Below are 19,756 nucleotides of genomic sequence, written 5' to 3'. Positions count from 1 at the left end.
AGGAGGGAACCGCCTGACCCTTGGAAGAAGGCCACGGCCTATCCTCGGGTAAGCGCTGGGTTATAGTTTCCCCTAGGCCTTTAACAATTTTCTCCAACTCCTCACCAAATAGGAGAAGGCCCTGGAAGGGCAACCTCACCAACCTTTGCTTAGAGGCCATGTCAGCTGCCCAATGCTGTAGCCATAGAAGGCGGCGAGCGACCACTGCCATCTGTTTAGCCGAAGCTCTGACCAGATCATAGAGGGCGTCAGACAAAAATGGTAAAAGGTCGACTCCATCCGCGGTGCCACCTCCGCAAGGGGCTCCGCTCCATCCCTGGGCTGTTCCACTGCCTGTTGCAACCAAGCGAGGCAGGCTCGAGCAGCATAACAACTACACGGAGATGCCCGTAAATCTAGGCCTGAAATCTCAAAGCACCATTTGATTGCCGATTCCAGACGTCGGCCCTGCATGTCCTTCAGGGCGACCCCTCCCTCTACTGGGAGGGTAGTCTTTTTCGTCACAGCAGTGACTAGGGCATCCACTTTAGGCAAGGTCAAGCGTGTCAAGTGCTCCTCACTGAGAGGGTATAAGTGCCCCATTGCCCTGGCAACTTTCAAAGGCCCCTCAGGGTTAGCACAGTGAGCCGAAATAAGCTCTTGGATGGAGTCATGCAAAGGAAAGGCTCGAGCAGGCTTCTTAGTACTTGCCATCGTCGGATAACCAGAAGAGGTTTCGCCCATCACAGGATCTTCACTACAGAAGGCCTGCAAAGCATCAGAAATAAGCGCTGGCAGCACCTCGTGGTGGAAAATCCTAACCGCAGTGGGATCATCTGGATCCAGCGGCAATCCTACACCTTCCTCTGGCTCTTCGGACCACGAAGGCCTGCCAGACCCCTCAGAATCCCCACAGCCCGACCATGGGGGGGGGGGGGGGGGGTGCGCCACTCTCTGAAGAATTTACCCTTCTGCGCTTGTCTTGCGGCCAACTGTCTGGGGGAAAAAACGCCTGATGGCAATCACGGGCAAGTCTCCACCGGAGGGGAACCAGGTAGCAAAGCAGAGTCAGACATCTGCGGCAGAGCTCTTTTAACATGAACGCTTTATGTCAAAGCAACACAAACTCAGGGGAGAAAGGCTCATCCTGGCCTCCTGGTTCCAATCCGGGGTAAGCAGCTCTTCTGGTAGCCTCCATCCGAGGCTCCCCTCCGGCCTCAGACCCCTCCGCTCCTGCGGGGTTGAGCCCTGCAGCGCATCCAAGATGGTGCCCGCTGCATGCTCCACCGAGCGGGAAGAAACCTCGCTCGCCATGCTTGGGCCGGCCCTGACGTCTGAAGAGCACGATTTACAGAGCCCCGCTGCGGATCTGCGCTTGCCACAACATGAACAGCGCTAAACCTCCGCAGCCATCGCCGAAAACGGCGGAAAATTTCAAAATGGCAGATTTGCGCCAAAAACGTCCCGATCGCGGGCCCTCCCAGGAGGAGCTACAAGACTCTCTTACCTGACCAGACCGAGTCACAGAGCTCCGGTCACGCTGCACAGACAGAAGGAAGCCTCACAATCGCAGCACTAACAAGCGCGTCGCGTTTTTTTTTTTTAACGCTGTGAGGAAAGTTAGAGGCAACAGCTACAGAGGTACTCCAGAGGTCCAGGAGAGTGGGAAAAGCAGGGAAAGGATGAACCAATGTGCCTGCGTCCACATAGAAGAGTGTGGGAAAGGCAGGGACAGGGCAAACCTATATGCCTGCTTCCACATAGGGGGAAGGGTAAGGCAGGGAAAGGGCGAACCTATGTGCCTTTAAAGTGAAGCTGCAATAGCCACAACACCCCTGCTACAACTGGCAAAAGCCTAGGAGCCACCCCAGGCAGATTTTTGAAGGAGCTCAATAAGCTGCATCCAACCCTGCTGTGGAGACAGAGAATACTGGGAGGCAGATGGAGCTACTATGGTTTTCAGTGCTCTCTATCTCCCCCTGCTGGTAGGTGGACACAACCCATTCGTAATGGATTCATCTGCTTGATGACAAGGAATGGATACTTGGGTACATAGGTAGGAATAGTCAGCAGGAAAAAGGATTAAAGTCTCTGGTGAGATCTCATTTTAATTACTATGTGCAATTCTGGAGACCTTACCTTCAAAACAAAATAAGCAGGATTAAGACGATCCAAAATATGGCTACTAACACGATTAGCTGCATTCACCATAAAACTTACAAGGTCGGTTTTAAAGATCTCAATAAGAATACTTTGGAAGAAACAACAGACATTTATACACTGAAAGTGGGCATCTTAATGGAAAGTAATCTCTGGAATTAACAGTGGGTAATCTTTGAAAATATTTCTTTATGAAAAAGGTGGCAGTTGTGTGAAACAGCTTCCCAGTGAAAGTGGTGGTGAAGATGACTTATCTGAATTCAAGAAAGCATGGGAGAAGTACAAAGGATCTCCGCAAGAGAAGGAACTGTAAAGCTTAGCTGTTGGTATAGCTCATTTGACTTAATAGGCTATTTGGTCTTTATCGGCTGTCATTTTCTGTTTCTCTGTTATAGTTTGAATTCACTATAACAAATTATAATAAAATCTACAAACCTTATTATTCCATTGCTTATTCCTTTCCCCAGAATATTATTGGCCAGCAGTGTCCCAGCACAGATCTATACACACCACCACTGGTCATAAGGACCCTGTGGCTCCTCTGCTGGAGCCTTCTGTTCCTTCAGTGCATCTGTTACACCCTGATCATTCAGTGTGCCTCTCAGACTTCCCCATTCCTCAAATAAGCTAGCAAGCTTTCTTAACAATATGGTTTGTATTAGTTTCTCTTTAACAGAAAGTCCCTTTAAATTTTTTTTACTACAGTTCTACCAATAACTGCACCTATTTCCCTCATTCAGGAGGGTATTTCTGTTTACCTCCTTCTCCCTATGCTAGTTTATACTGGGATTGCTTAGTATCTGATGTGACCAGTGGTATATCTTTACTATGAGCCTCTGCTATCTTGAATTAATTTCATATTAATACCTTTTTAAATTTCAAACTACCTATCTCCTATGCGTGTGGTTCCTTAAGACAAATAAGCATTCCTGAGTTGGGTTTATTTTCTCCAATAAGGGTGCCAAATTTAGAACAAAGAACAGGAAAGGATTGATTTGACCCTCCCAGTCTGCTCACTTTTACCTGCTTACTGTGGGGTCATAAAAGGTCTTTCTCTGTATCCCCTTCCCACCACCATCAATTAAGCTTGGAGCGGAGAAGTAGCCTAATGGTTAGCGCAGTAGATTGAGAACCCAGGAAACTGGGTTTAACTCCCAATGCAGCTCCTCATGACTCTGGGCAAGTCATTTAACCCTCCACTGCCCCAAGTACAAAAACTTAGATTGCGAGCCAACTAGGGACAAAGAAAGTACCTGTATAATAATATTTACAAACCGCTTTGGTTGTACCACAGAAAGGCAGTATATCAAACCCATGACCCTTTCAGCTTGAATTCTGTCAGATTTGGATCCTGTAACCTTCTCTGAAGTTTGTTCCAGGCATCCACCGCTCTCTCAGTGAAAGTTATTTTCACATTTGAGTTTCCCTCTTTTCAGCTTCATATGATATCCACTTGTCTTTGGGCTTTTCATTTTATGAAAAATGCTTCCTTGTACCTTACTGAAACTTGCTAGATATTTCATAATTACTTGAAAAAAAATCTCCCTTTGAACACCGATTATCCGGACTATCCTCTACAGAGGGTATTCCAGATAATTATACATATCAAATTTTTCTAAGGAAAACGCAATGAGCGTGACAGATACTGCTGATGTTCCCATACCATATTCTTCTGCCAAATTTTTCCGTGACACTCCCTTTCTTAATTTCGCCACGATAACAATTTTCTCTTTTAATGACAAAACATGCCTTTTTTGCTTTGTTTCCATTTGATGAAAGAGCAAGGCCTTTTCCTCTGGCGTGTCCCCGCAAGCTGAAAGAGCAAGGCCATTTCCTCTGGCGTGTCCCCGCAAGGCTGTTCTCTCTGCTACATTCAAGCTGAAAGGGATTTTTCCTACTGTGTGTGAGTCAGGAAAGGGCCAGAAAATAAAAGGAAAGGGCTTTTCTCTGAAGTGTCCTCGCTCCCATTCACTTCATTTCCTGCAGCAGACTGCACAGACCACGAGGATTAGCTGTGAAGGTACATTACCATCGGGCAGATAATTGGACATCTGGATGATTGGTGTTCGGATGATCGGCGTTCTACTGTATGTTCATGTACTCTGGACATGTTGAAAACATTTTAGGTGAGATGCAGGGGAACCAACAAGGAAAGAGTTACAGTAATCAAGGTGGTTAACGAAGGCATGAAGTAATGTTTTCAAGGCTTTATCATCCCAAAAGGTTAAGGGATCTAATCTTCCCAAGGGCAGAGAATGACAACAGTAGTACGTGAGAAACGTAAGACCCAAAGAATGAATTCTCCAAGACGACAGATTCTTTAAGGGGAATGGGGGTATGGTTAATGCACGGTTAAAAGGGGGTGGAATGATTCCTATTTGTTATGACTGAAGATTAAGTTTGTTGGGTAACAAAGCCAGCTATTTTGGTTCGGTTGGATGCAAGATCGTCCTTGAACAATTGGTCCCATGTGATATGGGCAACAAGAAACTAGATGTCAGCATACAAGTAGGAAATGATACTGATGTCTTGGTTGAGGGTTGCTGGGGAAGGAGGGGCTATGAACATATTAAACAAAAGCAATGCTAGGATAGAGCCCTGGGGAACACCACAGGATAGTGGGAAAAGAATCCAAAAACATGTTATCATAGGAGACTGGAAGGCACAAAAAGAGAAAGAATCAGTTCAGTACAGTTCCCTTACCTGTTTTGCGAAGCCAAAACCAGAAGCAGTGATGGGCACATCACGGCAAAGGCAGCACTTAAGTGTAGTTGGATTAATAAGACATCTTTTCAGGGAATACAGATGGCAGGTGATATTTTAAGTGCTGTTAAAGCAGTCTGTGACCCTCACTGAAACCGTATTGTCTCAGGTGAAAAATATTGCAGTTCCAAAAACAAGGAACTGTTTGGAGACCTTTTTTTCTCTGAGCTTCACAAGGAAGGGTGGTAACGGGATGGAAATTCTTTGGGGTTGAGGTTTCTTTAGCACCAGCCTGATTGATTCCATATCTGAAGTCCAGGAGAAAAGAGACAAAACAACCCAGGATTCTTTTCAATAACCAAGCAGGAAGACAAGACAGCCCAGCATTCTTTTCAATAACCAAGTAGGGACTGTATCAGTCCATGAGCCAGATGGCCTCATAGAAGCAATCAGCTTTATTTATTTATTTGTAGCATTTGTATCCCACATTTTCCCACAGATTTGCAGGCTCAATGTGGCTTACATTTGCCGTAATGGCGGCTGCCATTTCCGGGTAACAGAATACAAAAGGCGTTGCATTAAGGTGCATACCTACATGGGAAAGAAGAATACATTATGGTAGTGCATATTGGTTTCCCAAACTGAAATGAGATAATGGGGTGAAAGTTTGACTAACAAGGGATTCGGAAGGGACAAGAAAGAACTAGCTATGTGAACCCACAAAGACTGACGATCTTATCGAAGTGATGGGAAGCGAACTGATTAGGAGAGGCGGCCAGGGATGACTCAGATGGGGTTTTTCTTTCAACAAAAGTTATCTGGAAGTGTTACCGTGGATAGTTTTTCTGAAAGGACATTTGTTTGGCAATGAAGGTAGATGCAAGGCACTTCTTTGAGAGGCAGTATCTGGACTGCAGAGATTTGCATTGGGAGATTAAAAGGATGACTTCTCTTTCCTCTACTGGCATTCCACTCCTCACACTAGTGTCCTAAGAGCTCAGGAGAAAATCAAGGACTATTAAGACAGGAGTGAGAAGGTAAATCTTTTGTGGAGAAGTCTGTCCAGAGTGAGAGAGAGATGAGAAGAGAATAGAATGCAGAGACCATCATATTGTTATCTCCACTAATGTTCAAGGGTGTGGTGGGAGTGGGTCACACCCTACCCCCACAGATACATATACTGCAGATCTTTCAGGGCTTGCTTTACTGAGGCTATTTTCTAAGATTTTCTTCATAGACACAAATCGGGAGAAATCTGGTCCTTAATGTACAATTGTATAGTGCTGCCTGAAATCAGCAGCCCCTTCCCTCCAAAATTATTTTCTGTCAGCAGTGTGCAGCAAACTCTGATGAGTGAGGCAAAAAAGGTACCATGGCCCAAGTCCCTCTCATTGCTCTTCAGTCACTCTCACTCCTCCATCTATCCCCAGCCATCTCTCTCTAAATTTCCATCTCAAGCCTCTTCCTCTAATCCCTCCATCACCAAACCCCACCTTATTCACCAACCTCCTCCCACTCCCTTTCAGCCAATCTTTGCCTCAGTCAGGCAGTCCTCATCCTTAAGGCATACCTCATACCCCAGCCAACCTTTACATACATTTTCCCACATTGCTATCTGCTACTATCAAAGAGCTATGCACCAAAGAGCTCTTGTGCAGTCTACACTGCAAAGCTCTTGGAAGCTGTGTAGCAACAGAAATCCCACGCTAATCTCAAAATACTTGTCGTAACACTAACATGGGAATTCCTGTACCATGTGCCTCAAAACTGAGGCACAATGTAGACCAGTGATTTTCAACCTAGTCCTCAGGGACCACCTAGCCAGTTGGGTTATCAGGATATGCACAATGAATAATGCACACCTCTCTCATGTATATTCATTACTAGTATCCTGAAAACCCACTGGTGTAAGCAGCACAATGGCCTTTTGTTTCTTCAGTGGCCACAGTTTATTTAGGATGATTTTTTTTTTAATTTGGAACATGAAATCCTAGGCACCACAGCACAATTTCCAGGTACTATGGTGACCCAGTATCTGGATTTTGTCAAGCCCTGTGGTACATTAATCAGGTTTAGAGGCCGCATTATGAATGGGTTTTAAGTGCAGGCCCAGCACCATTTTGTTGCCCTTCTTTGAAGGGTCTCCAAGTTTTCAATATCCTTTTTTAAGATGTGACCTCCAGAACCAAAGACAATACTGAAGGTGAGGTACAGAGAGGTAACAAATACAGAACAATACTTGACTTTTTCTACTCATGACAGCTTTTTTTAAGCGCCCAAAATATATTATTAATGTTCCAAATTGCTGTGTCTTCAGAGAATAACCTACAGGTCTCTCTCTTTCTTGATGGTGAACAAGTCCTTCCTTAATGGCATTCTGCTCTTAGATTTCTGCACACATGTATGCTTTTTGAACTGTGCCGATTACTGAAGTTTCCAGATCTGACTGTTCTTTCAGTTTTCTGAAATCTTCTTGTCATTATCTATTCTACCTCCCATGTGTCTATTTTGCAAATTTTCAAATTGAACTGCTCAGCAGCAGAGACCATAGCGTTGACAAAGTGTGCAGTTCAGTGTACCGCATGACTAACTTAAGAATGCTTTCATCTCTTCTACGTCAAAGGGCAGTTTTGAATTGAACCCAGGAATTTTATGCTTATGTCACACCTAGAGGATGCATTTACCCAGTGAAGGCTGGTATTACTGCAGTGTTGCCTGCTTTTGTGACATAAGAACAGCCATACTATGTCAGACCAATAGTCCATCTAGCCCAATATCCTGCTTCCAAGAGTGGCCAATCCAGGTCACAAGTATCTGAGAGAAACCCATGCTACCAATCCCAGGACAGGCAGTGGCTTCCTTACTATTACAAATCATTTCTATAGCGCTACTGGATGTATGCAGCCCTGTACACATTATATACAGGTACTTTCTCTGTCCCTAATGGGCTCACAATCTTGGGGGGGGGGGGGGGGGGGGTTGTACCTGGGGCAATGAAGGGTTAAGTGACTTGCCCAGGGTCACAAGGAACTGCAGTGGGAATTGAACCCAGTTCTTCAGGATCTCAGTCCACTGCACTGACCATTAAGCTACTTCTCCACACCATCCCCCATGTCCATCACAATAACAGACTAAGGACTTTTCCTCCAAGAACTTGTCCAAACCTTTTTTAAACCCAGATACACTAACCGTTGTTACCATGTCCTCAGACAACAAGTTCCAGAGCTTAAGTATTCATTACATGAAAAAATATTTCATCCTGTTTGTTTTAAAAGTATTTCCATGTAGTTTCATTGAGTGTCCACTAGTCTTTGTACTTTTCAAAAGAGAGAAAAAAAAAATCGATTCACTTTTACCCCTTCTACACCACTCAGGATTTTGTAGACCTCAATCACATCCTCCTTCCTCCCCTAGCCCTTTACCAAGCTGAAGAGCCCTAACCTCTTTAGCCTTTCCTCACATGGGAGGATTTCCATCCCCTTTATCATTTTGGTTGCTCTTCTTTGAACCTTTTCTAAATCCACTATATCTTTTTTAGATACAGTGACCAGAACTGAACACAATACTCAAGGTGAGTTAGCACCATGGAGCGATAATATTCTTGGTCTTATTTTCAATCCCTTTCCAAATAATTTCTAGCATCCTGTTCGCTTTTTTGGCTGCCGCCACACACCGGGCAGAAGATTTCTGTGTATTGTCTACAATGACACCTACATCTTTTTTTTTTTTGGGGGGGGGGGGGAGGGTTCTGACCCCCAAGGTGGACCCTATGGGGGTAACTATGATTCGGATTATTCTTCCCAATCTGCATCATTTTGCATTTGTCCCCATTAAATTTCATCTGCCATTTGGATGCCCAGCCTTCCAGTTTCCAAAGGTCTTCCTGCAATTTTCACAATCCGCATGTTTTTTTGGCAACTTTCAATAGTTTTGTGTCATCTGCAAATTTAATCACCTCACTCGCTGTTCCGATTTCCAGATCATTTATAAATATGTTAAATAGCATTAGTCCCAGTACAGATCCCTATGGCACTCCACTATTCATCTTCCTTCATTGAGTTCAATCCAATAACCAATTTCTAAGCCACAGAACACCACTGCCTCCTATCCCACGGACCTTTTAATTTTCTCAGGAGTCTCTCATGAGGAACTTTGTCAAAAGCTTTCTGAAAATTTAGATCACTACATCGCTCTCCTTTATCCATGTGTTTATTCACCTTGGCTGAACCCATGCTGACTGTCCCATTAAACCACATTTGTCTATGTATTCCGTGCGTATGCCTTGTAGCGCTATAGAAATGATAAGTAGTAGTAGTAGTAGCAGTGTAATAGTTTCCACTATTTTGCCCTGCACTGAAGTCAGGCTTACCTTAGTACCTTGTTCATAGAGCTCCAATACCAAACACTCTTCTTATGGATGCAGAGAATTTCTGTCCATATAGGTAATACAGAGCTTGTTACTTAACACTTAGGCCTGACATTTTTTTTTAAACACAGTATGTTAAACTTCAACAACCTACTCATTTGTACACCAAAATCTCCAGTTAGGTATCCTATTGGCGGCATCCTATCAAGTTTCCTGCACATCTCTAATACCAATTAAACACAGACCGGCTGATATTCAAAAGTATTTAACCGGCCAGGAACAGCACCTGGCCAGTTAAATACCCTCAAGACAGCTATCTGCCAATATTCAGTCATAGCCAGTTCCTGGAGATAGACCCGCATAAAAAGTGGGTCTATCTTTGGCTGCTACAACTTAGCCAGCCAGACTATGAATATCTGCTTAACAAACTATATTTGCGGCACCCAAAAAAAGCCAGAAATTCAATCCTGGTGGCTGGTTACGGCCCCAGCATTGAATTTCCGCATTCGCCAGTCTCTATCCCTTGGTCTCAATATTTGGCCTCAGAATTTTTAGCACACCAATAATGTATTTGAGCTTTCTAGTACTTACAGAGAAGCACTTATCCCTCGTCCTTATCTAGCTGCTTAGGCAAGTGTTCCCTGCTTGACTGGTGCTCCATGTCGACTTGTTTAAGGCTGCATTATCTATATTTTTGCCTCATTCCCTATTGACTGAATAGAATAGAGTTGTCACATCCTGCCCCAGAAGATCTGTCAGCCCAACCATAAGCTGTTCCCCCACTTGACGGCTCTCCCAGAGTCTATTTAAAAAAATAAGTAAATACGATGATTAATTTTTACCTTGGTACAGCAGATGAAGTTAATTTCTTTCGGGACCTAACTCCTTTATCCCCAACTATGCAGACACCTATTATGTGGCAGTACATTATGTGCAAAAAAAAACCCCAAAACATTTTACTATAAAAAGTTATTTTCTTCTTTCTAAACCATATTTCTAGCACTGTTTTGAGTCTTGTTTTACTATGTGGATGCATGTTTTGGCTCATTTCCCTCCAGTGCTTTACTTCCCATTAATGAGGGACAGTTGTGATGAAACGTGTACCTCCGCTACCAGAGATGCATCTCAGGTACACAAGGGTCCTACAGCCAACACCCTCTTTTCTAACCCAAACTGCAAGACCTCTCTCACCCACTCCAATTCTTCCTCTGATGTTGGCACCAATCCTTTACCCACCCTCGAACCAAAGCAATAGACAGTTATGTCCCTATTCCTGGTCTCATGTACCTGCTATTCACAGTCTTCAGTCAGCTCTGATGGCACCACATAGATTTTTAGTTATAGCAAAAACAACAAATAAGATAGGCACACTAGTGGTTCTGTTTGCCCACCTACCTACCCACCCCTCCCCATGACAGCACTAAACAGACAACCTTTCACTCCTCCCAAGATCAGCTCTTATTAGCCTGGTTTTCAATACAGCATAAACATATCACAGACGACTTCTCCAAAACACATCATATGATATATACTGAGTAAAATACAACTCAAACCTTCTGGTAGATCAATGGCAAAGAGATCAAAGCCAGTCACACCTGCAGACACTTGATGTGTTAGCCCTGGAGGACCCAAAAGCCAGGCTATGACCTGCAGAACCCACATACAGAAAGAAGATATGTGGGAACAGCTTCTAACAAGGGGCATCTGGACCTGCCTGGTAACCAGCGTGGAGTGCTCTCTTACAGATCATAAAGAAAACTAGCAAGGGCAAAGCATTTTGGAACAGACCTACTCCAACAGTTAGCTCTGCAATCAGGAATTAAGCTCCTGTCAGCTGCCTACTTGTAAGACAGCATTAAAACCATTACCAAACCAAACCTTTACAGATTTCAGACAAATGAGGGGAGGGGTGAGAGAACAACAAATATCTTATTTTGGAATGGTGGGTTAAAACATAGTTTGAGAGGGTATAAGCATGAATACAGGAAGTGAAGGTAAGCAAACACTAAAAGCCTAGTGACATTCTACAGGGCAGCAGACTCCTGCCCCCACCCCCCAAAAAAACAAAACAGGTATACAGATAGCATCACCCATTTCATCATATCATCTACTTACTGCAGTCCCCTTCCAGTTACAGCATTTAAAAGCCACATTTTTGTTTTTCTTCACAGAGAAACCAGAAAGCTTAATATGAGGAAATCTGATTTAACTGCAGTTACATGAGATACCTACCTACATACAAAAAATGCTGATAAATACCATCCATTTAATACAGAATATATAAAGAGTAGAGAAACAGAACGAAAGGTGGAGGGGCTGGAGCAAGGAGGGCACAGGAATGGGATAGGAAGAACACTTTTAGAAGTTTGTAGATCTGAATATTCCAAATTGGAAGTTTCTAGCTCACAGCATCAAATTCTGCAAGAATCATTCCCAACAGTAGAACAAACATCAATTGTGTGTATACAAAACACATGTGCCATGCACACACAGTCACCCATACCTCCCAGACACCCACCCCCACACATGTGTACAGTGCCACAGATGCCTCACACACATGTATGTAAAACGTGTCCCTTGTGCACACAAACGGGATTATAGCAAGGCATTATAAGCACAAATCAAAATAAATATAGAACCCCTCTCCTCAAATAGAGAAAGGCAAGTTCATGCCATACTGAGAACAGCTCTGACCCTTTACCTTTCTCTACCCACCCAAACTCTGACCTCTTTAACCCCCATCTTCCCTCTCACCCTTTAACCTTGTCCTCCCTCTCCATCCCCCACTTTGACCCATTTTACCCTTCTTCCCCCTACTCTGACGTCTCTATCCTATTTTTCTACCCAGTGGCCCCCTTTACCCCTCCTTCCCTTATTCCAAAGCTCTGATCCTTATACCTCAGAGGTAAAGGGGCCAGAACTGGGGATGGCTCTTCCCCATCAACTCTAACCCCTTTAACCCGGGGTCCCTCTTTGCCTCCCCCCCAGCTTTGACCCCTTTACCCAGAGGTCTCTCTCTCCCCCCCTTTCTCCTAAGGTCTCTGTCCCCTTTTACCCCGGGTTGCTCTCTGACTCCTTTACTTTAGGATCTCTTTCTCCTTCTCCTCCCCAGCTCTCCCCCCTTTACCGCGGGGCCTCTTTTTCCCACCCTCCTCCCTACCCTTTTATTTGCCTCCTCCCCCCCCCCCTCCACCCTGAATCAAACCAGCACAGCCGGACTTGAAGGCTCGACAAGGATAAGACAAACGTCTCCATACAGCAGCACAAATAAATAATAAAAGCCAGAGAACAAGAAGCCTCGAAGCGATGCGGACAACGCCACAGAGAAGCGGGAAAGCCCCAGATAATAACAAGTAAATAGCGCGCTCTCCCCCAGATTAAGGCAGCGCCCCCTCCCTCTCCTTCGCAGACACTCACCAAGCTTGGGCCGAGGCCACCGCCGCCGCCCGCCCGAGGGGGAGGAAGCAGGGAGGGGGGGAGAAAAATCCGCATCCAGCGGTGAGGGGAGGGCGGCAAATGGGAAGAGCCGAACAAAAGGCGGCGGGGAACGCCCGGACCTCGCCGCTCTCAGCCCAGCGCCGTGCGGAAAATGGCGGCTCCGGCTCCGTCTTTTCTTCCCCCTCCACTAATGTGAACCTGACAAAATACAGCGAGGAGGAGGGGGAAGGGAGGGAGGGAGGAGTGAGGGAGCGCCGCCTGCAGTACCACCAGCCGCCGCCTGAGGGAGCGGGAGCGATGCCAGCGCCGGCTGCTGCAGCCATTCTGTGACTGGCAAAAGAGTTATGTGCTCCAAAACAGGAAGAGGTGCGCAAGGAATGGAAAGGCAGCTAGAAAAACGAACCTAGCGGGGTTCAGGATCCGGACGCCACATCATCTAGCTTTGGCTAGTGTTGCTAATCTGATTCATACCGCTTACTTCTAATTTACTTCCATTGTTCGCGTTGTTATGAAAAAATAAAAACTACTAAATATAGATTAAAAAATCTAAACTGCAGGTAATAAATACATTTACATAATATTAACAATACAGAGCCAAGTTGGTTGGATGGGCGACAAAAAAAAAAAAAAGAAAACAGCAGTGAGGAACTTTCCAGAGCGCACTTACAGATAGTCGTCCATTGCAGTTTAGTAAGTAAATAAATGGGAAAGGGAAGACTATAGTAGGTAAAATAGAAAAATATTGCAATTATAAGAGCTTATATCTGCTACTGGCATAAAAATACAAAATTAGTTATAAAAACATTGGCTTTCCACATATAGTCACATGTATTAAGTTGGTCCAGTACATCATTTCTGTATCAAGCACATTTAATCTGATCATTAGCATACTAAAACATATACAGTTCGGACTGCGTAGAAAAAAACTAAACATATGCCATTTCATTAAACGGAAAACAAAATTATTGGTAAAGGCCATAGGAATGATGCACCTTTCAGGCCAGTTCTCATGACCTATTTTGGAAAATTCCTTAACGTTTGTTGCCTTTTGCTAGCATGCCAAAAACATATTACTAATTTTCGAGTTAACTTGGTCCTCTCGAAAAAAAAAAAAACTGGCACGAATTCACCTTTCTGATTTTACTTAATTCCTTGGGAGATTAATTATGAACGCAAGTAACGATAATGCATCAATCATGGGAATGAGGAGACAACATTTTATTCCACAGTCTCAAGCACAGGAGCCGGCTCTGGGTGCTTGAGCAACCCCCAATATTGAGAAAATTCCTTGTATGTGGGGTTATTTCCATTGGATTTAGCACCCCCCCCCCCAATAATTTTGAAACGTTGGCTCCTAAGAGATAATGATCTCCTTTATCTTAAAGTAAAAGAACTAGCAAAAAAAAATCAGAATTTGGTAGTCTACAAAATACAGCTACTAACTCATCCAATAAAAAGTTCTCCCCCTCAGGTCCGGTTTGACAGTGGCTCGTAACGAGGCCACCGAAAACAACTGATCTGTAAACAAAGACGAATTGGGCAGTTCTTGAAACATCACTGTGTTCCAATAACAGAGCAATGACCATCATTACAACAAAGAAAAGTTCTGTCAAAATAAGTTTTATTTAATGATTGCTAAAACATACTTCATAGAACATCTTTAAAATGTAATAAATGACAATCGTTGAATTGTAATTCAATATGCTACCCATTTGTTTTTCATGTTACTTGAAATTACAACTTAAGCAACCTCAAATAAACCTCCTAATTTTAAGTACTCCTATGTTTACTGTTCGTGATAGCATTTATTTTTAGTTTAAATCATCGTGTTTCCCATCACAATGAAAGGCACACCAGCTATTCGCTACCCATATCAAAACTAACTAGGGTACTACTACATAAGGTTGTGTAAGTGCTATAAGCATTGGGCGGATATGACGTTGACAAACACAGCAAAGCTTTTTGGGAACGTAGTTCCACTTAGTGGCGGCTACCGTACTCACTCTCACACTGGATACGGATTCGTCAGAAACACAACCTGGTACACCATCACGATACAGCATGCTCTTCCACAACTTAAACATTTGTCAATATAATGTGTCGTATTACACCATTAAAGACTTAAGGGAATTGAAGAAGGGTTCCAAAGCCAAACTCGGGCGCCTTTTGCCCATATACCCCCCCCCCCCAACATTCTTTACAGAACTTACAAAACTTTAGATTCACCACGTTTGTATGTAAATTTCTAGAACGTAGAGAAGTTGCAAAATAAACTGCTTGCTCTATGCGCCCTTTAAGCTTTGAGATTTATTCATATTTTAATCTCAGACCAAAGGTAGTGAGCGAAGTACAATAAAAATTCATACATAAAGAGTAATCACCCTTCAGCAAGAAAGAAAAACACTCAGGGCTGGGAATCGGTCGGAAAACTGATTGAACAATTCAACTTTCGGTGTAAGAGGTCGCAAACAACTCCATAATGTTAATGTAAAGACCTGCCAAACCAACGCACGCTGCGAACAAGGCTCCCTCCCGGATGCGCGCGCGCGCACACACACAAAGCCCCGCAAGTCACTCACACGTGGGCGCGCGGCCACGTGCCCCGCCGGGATTCTGTCGCAAGCGCGCTGCAGGGCACAGTCCTCCTCACGTCGGAAAGGGGTGCTGCATAGGCACCGAGAACTCTCTGCACGACTACCATGCATGAGGAGCTGATCAGCTACGACAGCGGTCCTTCACCGGAGATCCCGGCTCCCGCCAGACCACAGAAGGTTGGATAAAAACCCTTCCCTGTGTGCCACGCAACCCCCCGCCAACTCCCATACAATGGTTTAACCCTGATCCATGAGCCATGCTGGTAGCAGCCGCTAGAGGGGGAGCGATGGTTCTTCTCCAGATAAAAAGATCACATTATGGTCGGAGACTGCGTCGCCTAGCGGTGAACAGCAAATACGCCTCTCGGTAATAGTACCTGCAGAGAGTGTGCACGCTATCTCCAGCACCCGCACGCCGCTGCAGATATACAGAGCACTCATGGTACATAGCGCACACGCCCCAAAGCAGATAAGACAGTGGTAACTGGTAAAGCAAATTCGCCCCACCACCTCGTGGTACAAAACTCACTAAAACCTTCCATCATCCCTCAGAGCAAACAAACATATACTGACTGCCATACAGTAGCAGGTCTGCCATCTCATCCAAACAGTCAACCAGAAATTCAAGAAATGTAGCAAAACTAGGACTATATGAGCTCATTTGGCAGACCCTGATGTGGCAACCTAATAGGCTACGCCAGTTCTGGTTTTGCCAAGTGCATGCATGGATGTGTTTTCCTGATGTTTTTAGGCAATCAACAAGAGAAAAAAAATCTGAACTTGTAATTCACACACACTGGGACAAAACAAGAATTGCAAAAAAAAAAAAAACACACCACAAAGCCCTCAAAACTGGAACAATGACTAAATCCTTAATGAAGAAGACCCCAATGGAGAAATCTTAATGCAAATGACTGGACACAGGCCGTGTTTCTGTGCGAAAGGCACCCGCCTTGGGGGGTCAAACATTATCTCTTTGATAATAAATAAAATCCCAAAAAATGGTCCTAACAGCACTGTGTCAGGGTAGGCAGCAGGTTATTATACTAGAAGATGCGTCCAAGTGTTATAATGGCTTTCAACAAACGCCAGATATATATCTACATCAATCATGAAGTACATATACAATATACAAACTGCTCAGTTTGTGTATATGCATGATGCAGCACACTGCACACATCCCCTCTGCTCCCCCACCCCCCCAGAAAGCTGAAACAATCCTCTAGTTAGAAGAAAAATATCACAGTCACCTCACACACAAAAGAATGCTAAACCCCGAAAAGTATACAACACATACTATGCACAGATGCTTTAGTCAGCCTCCATGTAAAAGGATTTGATTTTCCAAGGTATCCTTTCTAAAACAAATCTCGCTAATTATAAAATTAAACATTACACATTTTTATAAAGTGCTTAGACAATTAAAACCCTAAAGGCAAATTAAACCTGCAAGCTCCTCTGTAGTTCACAGGAATTCTTAGGGGATTTCTGTTTCTGTACTTTCCTGGAGCCTACAGAAATGGGCCAGCATTCCTACTATATAATCACAGATGTTCAGCTCCAGCTAGATAAAACATCACACCAAAGGGGAAGATGTATAACCGATGGGATAGTGAAGGCTGCATGGAATCTGTTACTGAGGAAATGGCTTACCTCTAAGCGTTTTCATAAACTGACACTTAGACGCTGTGGCAGGATTGCCATGGTGTCCTAATTGTCAGTTTATGAAAATGCTTAGAGGTAAGCCATTTCCTCAGTAACAGATTCCGTCTAGCCTGGAGTGTATTAATTTAGAGTTTTTAGATGAGATTTTCTTAAAGATTTATAAATTACTAAATAAATATATTTTGAATATTCTAGGGACAGGCCATAATCATAGAGCGATTATTAAAGCTGGGTCCCCTGAGACAGCAATACAGCAAAACATGGTCAACGTCAGGACCAGGACCCTTATAAACTAAGTGGCATAATTGATCTAAAAGCAGTGTTGATCTAAAAATAATTTGATTTAAAGGAAAGCACCAAGTTATATAAAGAAAAGACTATATGCGAAAAGTCTACATGCGAAGATCAACAGCTTGTGGACACAATATAGACCTAGTCTGGTCTTCGGTAGTCCTTAAGAACACTTTATGAGCACATAAAAATATACAAAAATAAGGCATTTTTATAACCCTAAATTAGAACATATGGACAATAGGATGATATATGGGATTTGGTTATAAGTCAGCTCCAGCTGGATGACATACATATGACCAAGAATTCAAAGAAGTTTATCTATGAACATCACTATGGAATATATTTATTTCATAAATTTATATTCCACTTTAATACCAAAGTGGGTTACAGAAGAAACTTCATAAAAGCAAAATAAATATAATAAGACTCCATAAAGCAACATCATTCAAATCATACAAATAATTTCAGAACAGGGAAAGACTTACTAGGGAGAACTGTTAGAAAGATCAAAAATGAACCTCCCATAAAAACTTGCCCAAAAAAGTAGGCTTTTAAAAGCCTCTTAAAATGTTGCAGATTAGAACACAGTCTTAAATAACCAGGAAGATGATTCCACAAGTCCACTCTGGCAATTGAAAAAGTACGCCTCCGTATCGCTGATAAACAGTACCTCTCCACTCTTGTCTCTCCCTATGCCCCCCCCCCCCCCTCGGGTACTCCGTTCTGTAGATAAATCTCTCTTATCTGTCCCCTTCTCCTCTACTGCTAATTCCAGACTCCATTCCTTTTATCTTGCTGCACCTCACGCCTGGAATAGACTTCCCGAGCCTATATGTCTAGCCCCGTCTTTGGCCATTTTCAAGTCCAAACTTAAAGCCCACCTCTTTACCACTGCTTTTGACTACTAACCTCTACTCATCTGCCCTGTCCTTTTATCCTTACCTCTTTATTCCCTTACCCCTTAATTGTTCTGTCTGTTTGCCTGTCTTATCTAGATTGTAAGCTCTTTGAGCAGGGACTGTTTTTTTTGTGTATGGTGTACAGCGCTGCGTATGCCTTGTAGCGCTACAGAAGTGATTAAGTAGTAGTAGTAGTTTCATTCCCTCAGAGCGCAATGTTCTATGAAGTTTATACACGGTCAGACTATCCACAAAATATTGTGGTACCACACCATAAAAACGTTGAATCAAATTGAATACTTTATACTGCACATGATACTTTATCAGTAACCAATGTAGGCTTTTTCAATATGGTCAGACCTATTTGTGTATCCACAAGCAGCCAGGCTTCTGCAGTTTGCACAATCTGCAGAGCCTGAATCCTGGAAGTTGTCATACCCAGATAAAGTGAATTAACCGAGTATAAACACATTTATGGTCATACATCCCTAGGCACTTTTAGCATAAGCACAAAATGGGAACGATCTTGTAGTACACATGAGCAAAATATTGGTCAAGATCTACTGCCTAACATAGCATCGGCAACTAGAGAGCCTGAGGGAGGGGGCAGGGGACCAAGCAAAGAAAAAGATATTCCATTTCCCTGGGTACACCAAACCCAATGTTATAGCACCAGGAGAAAACTGGGTGTTCAATGATGATAGCGCACACTAATAGCCAGGTAAGAGCTACAATTCTACATATGTCAGACACCTGAATCCACACAGGGACTGTGTGAGACATGCTGGCCCCCCATCTCCTCAACCACAATTACTACCACACACAGAACAGCAAATCTTCTTCTCTACGTTCCCCCACCCCACCACCATCCGTTGTTCAGCATCTCTTCCTCTTCTTCCTGCCTCCCTGCCCCTGTGGTTCAACAGCTCTCTTCCCTCCAATCCTGCAACACTTCCTCCATCACCAGGTCAAACATCATCTCTCCCTCCCCTCAGCCCTTGGGCCCGTCATCTCTCCATCTCTCCCCCCACCCTCCACACCTATGGTCTAGCATCTCCCTCCCTTCCCCTACTCCTCCTCTGGTTTACCTTAAAATGTGTCTTTATAGAACCCGCCAAAAGCAGTAAAGATTCACATACATTGCTTGCTGACTATCCTGGAGCCTTCCCTTTGCCACTATTTTCCATTTTCTCACGGACAAAACATGGCACAGGGAAGGAATCAGGGTTGGCCACAGGCAGCATATGTGAACCGTTGCTGTTGTTGGCAACCCCTATAAAGAAGCATATTTTAAGGTAGCCTGTGGGGGATGGGGGTGACTGCCAGACTACAGGGTCCCTGTAGCTGTGGGGCCCAGGGCAGCTACCCTGTTTGCTCCTCCCTAATGCAGGTTTAGTTAATGTATACTCAGGGCCAGCAAAAAGGCCAGGGGTTGGGGGGGGGGGGGGGCCCTAAGGACAGATTTAGAAATCACTGTGCCTGGGGCAGTCTCCTACAGAGAATGGATTCAAGTGTGAAAATAAAAAAATAATCATCCAATTCTTGTAGTACCAGCAAAATCTCCATATACACTGGTTACTACTATTGAGAAACTGTTAGGTCTCTACTGTACTTTAATGTCAAAGATAAAATGTTCTCTCCCCTATATTTTAGAACAG

General features: G+C 43.9%; 1 protein-coding gene across 3 annotated transcripts in view; it reads right to left on the bottom strand.

Annotated features, from left to right (window-relative positions):
• KANSL1 (KAT8 regulatory NSL complex subunit 1) overlaps positions 1 to 19,756 on the bottom strand; it is a 443,961-nt gene that overhangs the window by 352,425 nt on the left and 71,780 nt on the right. For 2 of the 3 annotated variants that reach the window (XM_030221964.1, XM_030221967.1), the window contains exon 1: positions 12,626 to 12,822. The exons of the other annotated variant lie outside the window; for it this stretch is intronic. The gene's annotated coding sequence lies outside the window, so the exon portion shown is untranslated. Of the gene's footprint in view, positions 1 to 12,625; positions 12,823 to 19,756 lie in introns of those variants that run through there. 3 annotated transcript variants of the gene reach the window in all.

Source organism: Microcaecilia unicolor, chromosome 12, assembly GCF_901765095.1.
Source record: "Microcaecilia unicolor chromosome 12, aMicUni1.1, whole genome shotgun sequence".
Taxonomy (NCBI): domain Eukaryota; kingdom Metazoa; phylum Chordata; class Amphibia; order Gymnophiona; family Siphonopidae; genus Microcaecilia; species Microcaecilia unicolor.
This window is presented reverse-complemented; position numbering and strand designations above follow the sequence as displayed.